Genomic DNA, 10,244 nt, shown 5'->3' with positions numbered 1-10,244 from the left:
ATTGCTTATTAAATCATTACGAAATTATAATTGATTATTTCTTTATTGTAGGCTAATCGTACAGTTATTGACAGTGGTAGTAGGGCATTCTTGGAAATGTCCATATTTCCATCCCTAGCCTTTACAGAAATCTTAGTTGAAAAGCACATTAGGGTTAGAATTTGTTATTTGAGCAATTACACCTTCTTGAGCAATCAGTGTGGCAATATTTGTTTTTAATTAAATATAAAGAATTCCAAGAGTCACAAAACTGTTCGTCCCCACAGCCATGTACAGAGGGAAAGTGCTTTATGTTGAGCTCAAAAACAGGTTTTTCTAACATTTAAAATACAATAATGTATTCATAACTATCAAATATATGATTTAAAATACAAAAAAGGAGTCGTGTCACTGATGTAATCATTTAACAGAAATAAAAATAATTTATTTTGAAATAAAAAAATCACACTGATGACGACATTTGACTTCCTTCCTTCCATTTCCTGAAGATCGAAGTCCATGTGAAGTCCACTGTCTCTTTTCAGTTATTAGTAATGTTCTCATTTATCTCATGATTTCATATGAAGCTTTTAGTGGAAGTCACTGGTATGACCTACTTATTGTTAGGGAATTGTAAAAAACTAGAATACAAATTGATTAAACTACTTAATTTAGTGAGTATACCATGATTGACAACATGTGGTTTGATACCTTGTAGCAGGCATTTTCCCACGAAAAGTGTCAATGTGAAGATCAGTTTGTTTATTTTCTTTTACTAACTGTTTTCACTAAATGACAAATGTAACAATTTAGTCTCATCTAATAATTATAGCTGAAGAACAAGGATCTTTGGTCCTATGGATATGTCACTGGTGATTCATTGTGTCATGGGTGTTATGTGTTTTTTATTCTGTCACATTAAATAAAATAACGCACACGTGACATGATAATAATTTTCCATCCATTGAATTCTGCTTCACCCAGGAGTTAAGAGTTAAAGTATTGCATCATTACTTGTTTGTAACTGTTTATGTATTTATTTATTTTTATATATTTTAATTGTTATAGCAAATAAATGGTTGCACAAATGATCTAACATAATTAAATCACACTTTTAACAAACCTGATTAAAACATAATCTCCTTAAGTTTGTTATTATTATTATTATTATTATTATTCTGTAACTCTGACTATGTGCTGAAAAAAAATCAAGAATAATATTGGGTAACACTTTCTATGAAGCCTGTATTTATAATACATTATAAGGGTATTCTTAAGGTATTATAATGAATGAATAATGCATTATAAAAAACCTCATAATATGTTATATCAACTCATAAATAATAATAACAACAATTATAATACATCATAATACTAGGGCTGTTCGATTCCGATTCCAACTCCTGGTCCTGGAATCGAATGGAATCGATTCCAAGAATCGATTCCTCACTATTGTTTTCGATTCTTTTCCAATTCTTTTTTTTTTTTTAGATTAAAAGGAACCTAATCTCACCATGATGACTGCAGGATAGGTCGTATAATGTATCCTTCCTATAATATGAAGCTGAAAAAAAAAATTGACTATACGAAAATTTTAGTTTTTTCAGCTTTGCCCGTGAAATTAGTCATAGCCCAGCTCAGCAGGGACATGCGTTTATCGAATGAATTAAATAAGACATGAAGTGTCTAAAATAAATGTGCACAGTTCAACTGAATGATAAAGTTTACTTTGTATAGAGCGCCGCCGCTCCCACCACGCGCATCACGCACTGTGCGTAGGGCACCAAGTGCTGAGGGGGCACCAAAAATAGCCTAATGAATTTTTTTTTTTAAATTCCAGTATTGTTTCAGTAGCCTATAGAAATATTAGCCACATTTTAGCCATGTATATGTAACAAAAAAGGGGGAACAAGAAAGATATTTAATAATTGCTCTAGTCTAGTCTAGATGGTCCGTTCCGGTTGTTCGCGCGGGCGAACGTTTTTTTTTTCTCGGGGTCGGGATGGGGGCATCCTAAAGGAATTATGCTTAGGGCACCAAAATGGCTAGCAGCGGCACTGTTTGTATACTCTGCACAGTATTAACAAACCGTACACTGAAACAAAATAACCAGAACATTAATGACTGATAGAGCTCTGTCAATCAGATGCACTCTCGTCCACTGATCTATGCTCGTGACGTATTATTTATAATTATCATTGGCTGATAGAAATGTAAAAAATATATATATATATATATTTATATTTTAGATGGTAATAAGATCAAGACCCTCAGTGACGTGATGATCTATTCGTTCATGCAGCGCTCAAAATTGTGGACAAGCCAGTTCCACCGTAAAATAACCTCTGAATCGTTATATAATTTTATATATATATAAAATTGAAAATAATCTTTTATCTCACAATTGTTGTAATTATGGCTTAGGTGAATTGTGGTACTGAAACGAAAGGCTACATCCTAAAATTCAAATGATCAGTGCCAGCTCGTTTTCTTTCTGTTTATTTTCGTGAATTTAAATGTGTGCAGCCTTTGTCGGATGCAGCCTTCCGTTAGAGAGACTCCCATAGATAAGCTTTGTTGAACTGAAAAATACTCTGTATGAGGAGTCGATTCCCTTTTGGAATCGACTCTCGATTCCCAACGCCTAGGAATCAAGGAATCGATTCTTTTTGGAATCGATTCCCAGCCCTACCTAATACAATACATAATTCCTCATGGTTATAAGTTTAAGAGTATGATTATTTATAACACAATGAACACCATGTTAAATCGACTTCATTTACAGTATAATGGACTGTATCATATCTTGACTTTGTTTATTTCAGATCTGCACAGTGTCTTACTACAGCTTGTGAGTGGTTAGATGTTGAGTGTTATTTCAGTGTTTCCTTTGGAGCTAATGTTAATTTATTGATGTGAGTTTAATACTCCAACTGAAAAAAAATGCAATGTTTTATATAGTTAGATTTTATTTTGATGGTCCCCTTAATCAATCGACTATAAGTGACTTTGCCACTACATGCCAACTAACTCTCCTTAGAGTATCAGTATGCTCAAGAATTGTAGTATGCTAGAATAAGATGATGTACTTGCAAAGACACCTATGTCAGTTTATCTGTTGGTTGACCATCAAAATAAAGTATTAGCATACATTTTCAGTAGCAGATATACTAATACTCTAATGACCGCTAGTTGATGTGTAGCTGCAGAGTTACTTATCAACAGCTGTCTAAAGGGTACCATAAAAAAAAATCAAACAAAAAAAATCATCTGATCTGATATCTGATCTTATGGCCGTTTAAGATATTTATTATTATTAATATTATTACTACTACTTATAAGTGGTATTTGACCACTTTAAGCCAAGTAGCATCAGAAAAAGGCAAGATATGAGACTTATAATACATTATAACTATGAGAAATATAATCCATTGTAAAAGTGGATGCAACGAGTTCATTGTGTTATAAATCATCATACTCTTAAATGCTATAACCGCAAATAAGTAAATATTATAATATATTAAAACTGTTATTATGAATATTCATGAGATGATACAACATATTCATTATAATGCATTAAGAATATCCTTATAAAAATATATTTTCTCACCGCTGTCTCTCAATGCAAGAAGCCATAGCCAACAACATCTCGTTTTGACATGTTGCATGGTTCTGTCTTATTTGGACAACTTCAACTTACGCCCCTCTCTTGCAGTCCACAGAAATACGTGCTTGGAGTGAGGCGAAAAACTGCTTTTATTATAACCATGGTGAGGGTAAATACCATCGCTACCTTGTACCTGTTGTGGAGGTCCAAAAAATGCTGGAAAGCCAAACGCAGATGTGTCTGGGTTCACAGCACCATACAGAGGTGCACACAATTCAGCTTAGATTTCGGGGTACCCACAAACAGCGACGATATGCGCTCCTCTATTTTCTGATTCAATTCAACCAGATGAGCCAATAAGCTCTGCATTGATTGGTTTGCATGAGAATGTGTTTGACACGATTGAGGTGGATATCTTGCATTCGTGACAAACGCGTCGCACAATTTGCCTCTATTCCATCTTTGCATTGTCTTTGTATGTAATCTACTCGAGCAAATAATTAAATTTGTGTTTGGTTTGAATACACCATTATGGTTGATGAACCTAGCTGTATAGAGAGATTGTGATGAAGTGCAGGGTTGGCTAAGATCACAAGCAGTTCTGTCTTTGAAGGTGAGTTGAAGATGACAATCCAAATCTACAGCATGACTTCACTGTCCAGTTATGTTCATCAACAATTACCCCATCAAGTTTGGTCTGAAATCTTGTCCAGCCTTTGTCATTTTTAGGCTGGACTACTACAATGATCTCCTGGCTGGACTTCCATCAAAATCAATCAAACCTGTGCAAATGATTCACAACGCAGTGGCACAACTGGTCTTTAATGAGCCCAAAAGAGCCAACAACTCTTCAGTTGCTCCACTGCACACCTCAGACCACTTCCTCATTACTGCTAACCTAGCACTTATTCCTGAAGTGCCTCACACTCCAACGCAGGTCACCTTTCGACGGAACCTACGCTCACTCTCTCCATCTCGCCTATCTTCTGTGGTTTCATCCTCGCTTCCTGCACTCTCTCAGTTCTCTGCTCTGGACACGAACAGCGCTACGGACACTCTTTGCTCCACTTTAACATCTTGCTTGGACAACTTTTGCCCACTGTTGTCTAGACCAGCACGCACTGCCCCTTCTGCCCCCTGGCTGTCTGAGGTTCTCCGTGAACATCGCTCTAAACTCAGGGCTGCAGAGAGGAAATGGCAGAAATCAAGAAACTCTACAGACCTCAGTGTGAATCAGTCTCTCCTCTCTTCCTTCTCTGCAAATGTCTTCACGGCTAAAACATCCTACTACCACAACAAAATTAACAGCTGTTGTGACACTCGGACACTCTTCAAGACTTTCTCTTCTCTTCTTAATCCGCCGCCACCACCTCTTCCATCGACTCTTACAGCGGACGACTTTGCAGTTTTCTTCACCAATAAGACAAGATCCATCAGTGACCAATTCTCCACACCGCAGACTGAGGACAACTTCACAATGACCGACGCACACTCTTTCTCCTCCTTCTCCCCACTCTCAGAGATGGACGTCTCCAAACTTCTCCTGTCCAATCATCCTACTACTTGTCCACTTGATCCGATCCCCACTCACCTCCTTCAAGCGATCTCTTCTTCAGACATACCTTCGCTTACTCACATTATCAACTCCTCTCTTCACTCTGGAACATTTCCCTCAGCATTCAAGCAGGCTCGGGTAAGCCCACTGCTCAAGAAACCATCTCTGAATCCAGCGCTTCTTGAAAACTACAGACCGGTATCCCTTCTTCCATTCATTGCAAAGACACTTGAGTGAGCTGTGTTCAACCAGTTTTCTATGTTCCTTGTACAGAAAAAACCTCCTGGACAGCAACCAATCTGGCTTCAAAAGTGGCCACTCAACTGAGACTGCTCTGCTCTCGGTTACTGAAGCCCTGCGACTAGCAAGAGCAGCTTCAAAATCCTCGGTACTCATCTTACTGGACCTTTCTGCTGCTTTTGACACTGTTAATCACCAGATTCTCCTGTCCACCCTCAGAAAGATGGGCATCTCTGGAACGGCACTCCTGTGGGTTAAGTCCTACCTCTCTGACAGATCCTTCAGTGTGTCTTGGAGGGGTGATGTTTCAAAGTCACACCACCTTGCTACTGGGGTTCCTCAAGGCTCAGTACTTGGACCACTTCTCTTCTCAATCTACATGACATCATTAGGATCTGTCTTTCAGAAGCATGGCTTTTCTTATCACTGCTACGCTGATGACACCCAACTCTACCTCTCATTCCAACCAGATGACCCAACGGTAGCTGCTCGCATTTCAGCCTGTCTGAGTGACCTCTCTAGCTGGATGAATGACCATCACCTTCAGCTTAACCTTACGAAGACAGAACTCCTGGTGATTCCAGCTAACCCATTGCTTCATCACAACTTCTCTATACAGCTGGGCTCATCAACCAATACTCCTTTGAGGACAGTTAGAAACCTAGGAGTTGTGATGGATCATCAGTTAAGCTTCACAGACCATATTGCTACAACTACCCGGTCCTGCAGGTTTGCCTTATTCAACATTAGGAAAATTAGACCCTTCCTGTCAGAGCAAGCAACCCAACTTCTTGTACAAGCTCTTGTTCTCTCCAGACTGGACTATTGTAATGCTCTCCTGGCGGGCCTTCCTGCATGTACTGTCAAGCCTCTGCAATTGATCCAGAATGCAGCAGCGAGGGTTGTCTTCAATGAGCCAAAAAAAGCTCACGTTACTCCTCTCCTCATCAGGTTACACTGGCTACCAGTAGTTGCTCGCATCAAATTCAAGGTACTGATGCTAGCCTACAAGACGACCACTGGCAAGGCACCAACTTACCTAAACTCATTGGTTAAATCTTATGTGCCCTCCAGAAGTTTGAGCTCTGCAAGTGATCGACGCCTTGTGGTACCATCCCAAAGAAGTTCAAAATCACTCTCACGGACCTTTTCCTGGACTGTGCCCAGCTGGTGGAATGACCTCCCAATCTCAATTCGTACAGCTGAGTCTTTACTCATTTTCAAGAAACAGCTAAAGACTCATCTTTTTCACCTGCACTTAACCTAGCACTTTTCCTTTTCTTGTCTTTTTAATTTATAAAAAAAAAAAAAAAAAAAAAAAAAAAAAAACTACCTATGCGTTCTATACTAGACTGACTGAGACTTGTCATGGCACTTGTATACTGTTGTTGTTCTCTTGTTGACCTGACTGCTTCTATTGTTCTCATTTGTAAGTCGCTTTGGATAAAAGTGTCTGCTAAATGATTAAATGTAAATGTAAACATCACACCTCACTTTATATCCCTGTACTAACTGCTGGATACAGCTTGCATCAAGATCAAGACACTGATGCTTGTATATACAGCAGCCACACTTATTGTACTTATTTGTACCAAGCTTGAAACTTAGTTTGACAAGAACTTCCTGTGTCTGTTTGCCTCTTTAAGTTGGATCACTTGATGTATTCCCCAATTGTAAGTCGCTTATGATAAAAGCGTGTGGTGGAAAAATTCATTTAACATTGCTTCTGTATACCTATATATGCATGTGTTTTCTTAGAATTGCTGTGTGGTTCAGAAGGGCGACACCTGTGGGGGGAAACAGATGTCTGAGTATGACCTGAGAGGGTCATTGGGCCATATAGTGGGGGGACAATGCCTGAGGATGACCTGAGGGGGTCACCTAAGTCCTAAATGTGTGAGAAACAGCCCATAGAGAGTGTTCCTTGTTATGTGTGGAAATTTACAGCTGCTAAGACTGTGTAACCTTGACGCAGCAAAGGGATATAAGGTGGAGGACTGCCCTCTTCCTGGGTCGGTTTCACTCTGCAGGAACTCAGTGTTTGCAAAGAATAAAAGCTTTCTTTTTAATTATACCTGAGAATTAGTCTGTCTCTTATGCTGATGAAAGTTGTTTTAAATTTTGCCACGACAATTTGGTGTCAGAAGTGGGATTCCTTGGATGTGTCTTCTGGACCTGTGAGCGGACGGTGACTGGCCAATCCTGAACAAAAGAAGTTCAGCCCTAACCCCAATTAGATTTTAGGGAGAAAGGGACCGACCGCCGAGGCCCGGAGGGGACACCACTGGAATCAGAAAACAACCAGAGTGGCAACAGAACTCTCGGGTAAGAGACAGTTCATGGTATTCTAAATTTTGGGTTTTTCAAGGATTGGAATTTAAATTAGAAAAGGGACGAACCATATTGGTTTCCTTCTCTGTGGAAAGAACAATCTGGATGATTCAAGGGGAATTGGATTGTGAGAATACTGCGGCACAGTTAATAAATTTCTAAGGGGAATTGAAACTGCTGCAACTGGCGTGATCGTAAATTGAGTTAGAAATTGAGATCAAAGCGATCCAGATATTTCGAAGCGATAAGCTGAAATCACGCCCGAGAGGTTAATATATTTCTAAGAGGGAAAGTGAGACTGTGCAAGTATTGCCTCTCTGACTTGGGCAGAGGAAGTTGGATCTGTTGGAGACGTCTGACAGATTATAGGCGCGCCGAAGGGAATCTCCACAGAGAGGAAACCGGGAGATATGGGAAAGTCTCAGAGCAAGCTCGTTGAATATGATACACCGGTGTTTTAGGCAAATGAAAAAAGTGTATGGCCAAAAATGCATGCAAGATATGGGGAAATAAATTAAATACCATGGTTTTCCAAAAGAGGGAACGTTGAGTGTTAAGAAATTAAAAGCAAGGAATCAGTAGAAGAGGGAAGCAAGAGACAGAAAGGTTGTTGTGCGAGACGCATGTGTGAGAAATGTGAACGAATTGTTGGATAGCGGAAGCAGATAGGAGAGAAAGGAGAACGATGCAGAAAGAATTAGCAAGTAAAAAGGAGGAAAAGAAAGTTGAAGAATGTGAAGAAAGTGTAAATGCCTCACATAGACCTACTAACCGCTCTGATGTTTGTGTTTCTAAACATGTACCTCCGCTCTATACACACTTTCCGTGGCCGAGCTGAAAGCCGTGAAACTGGACCCTGACCTCAACTGCTCTCCGCCGAGAAGACCAACAGCACCGTGGCCAGATCCAGAATGGAGACAAGAAACAGAGGAAGAACCAGAAATCATTCCTGAAACCCCCAACGAAGGAAATTGAGGAGGAAACCCCGCAGAGCACCCACGACAGAGAAAAGACAAACAGCGAAAGAAGAAAATGTGAGTATAACAGCTCCATTTATTGAAGTTTTAGGTCCTGACGGACCTGTTATGGTCTTTAGACCATGGACTATGACAGACATGAAGGAAGCGATGGCTCACTTGCCGAGCCCTGATGAAGCAGGTGATAAATTTTCTACCGAATTAGTCACCTTCTGCCAAGAATTCAGCCCTACCGTGCCCGAACTGAGAAGGCTGCTGGCAGTGAAACTGGGGGCTACGAGCTGGCATGAAGTGAGTGGAGAGCTGCAGAAAGAGGACTCTCGGAGAGAACACTGTGAATGGAAAAGTGGACGGCTATCTGCTGTTTTGGCACACGCTTTGCATGCAGAGGAGATGCAGACGGCGAAGGAGGAAAGAGTTAAAGCCAAGACCAACAGAGAGTGGCAGCTGGCGTTAGTGCAAGCCGTCAAAGCCAGGGGGCTATTCTGTGCAGCGAAACCAGCAATCGAAAGGGGGAAGATGGAAGAGAGGAGGAAGATATCTGAATGAAACTGAAAGAAAATCTGGAAGATAGGGTTGTTGGATCTGCGAGACTGATGAACATACGACATTCAAGTGTACCAGATGCAGACTGTGCAAAAAGGACGGCCATTGGGCAAGGGAATGCCCGGAGAACCGGCGAAATCAAGAAGCAGACTGAAGCGAGGGAGACGGAGAGCATAGAGGAGGGGTCCAGGGCGAGCAACCAATGGTCACAAGTCAGGGAAGTGAAAATTTTCTAACCACAAACACACACACATACACTGATGTACTTTCTGCTCTCTGCAATGAAGAAAAAAAAGCTTGCTTTCCTTTGTGTATGTCTGATTCTGTTGATAAGCATCCTGACAAATGTGCTATTATGTTTAAGAGTGAAGCTTTTATGAAAATGCCTAAATATCCTATGCTACTGGAGGGGATATTGTTTGAGTTTTTAGCTGACATATATATATATATATATATATATATATATATATATATATATATATATATATATATATATATATATATATATATATATATATATATATATATATATATACAGCCAAATGAATGAGTCAATTTCTGCATCAGGGCACGTAATTTGTGAAAGGTTCACAGTGCCTCTGAATTGTAAACTAGAAAGGGGAGAGGTGCTGAGGCATGCTTTTCTCTACACCCCTATATGTCCAGTGCCTTTGATGGGGAGAGATTTATTGTGCAAACTAAATTTAACACTGATTGCAGACTGCAGAGGGGTGTCCGAGTGGCAGAGAAAGAGCAGATTTGCTGTCTGCAAGCAGAACCAAAATGGGCATATGAATGGCACATCATACATTCTGATTGGGCTGGAATGATGTGTGAACTGGCTAAAAATCGAACAAAACCATTTGACAGAGAAATCATGTTGCCCGACAAATTGCATTGCACGTCACATGTCGTAGTACAACAAGATGACTAGTACGAAAAAGACTGGTTTGAGGGAGGAAAAGGAGAAACTTTACGTTTTGAGAAAATGTTTTAGACAGAAAATGTG

Source organism: Carassius carassius, chromosome 32 (assembly GCF_963082965.1).
Source record: "Carassius carassius chromosome 32, fCarCar2.1, whole genome shotgun sequence".
Taxonomy (NCBI): Eukaryota; Metazoa; Chordata; class Actinopteri; order Cypriniformes; family Cyprinidae; genus Carassius; species Carassius carassius.
The sequence above is the reverse complement of the archived record's forward strand: the minus strand, read 5'-3'. Positions refer to the sequence as shown.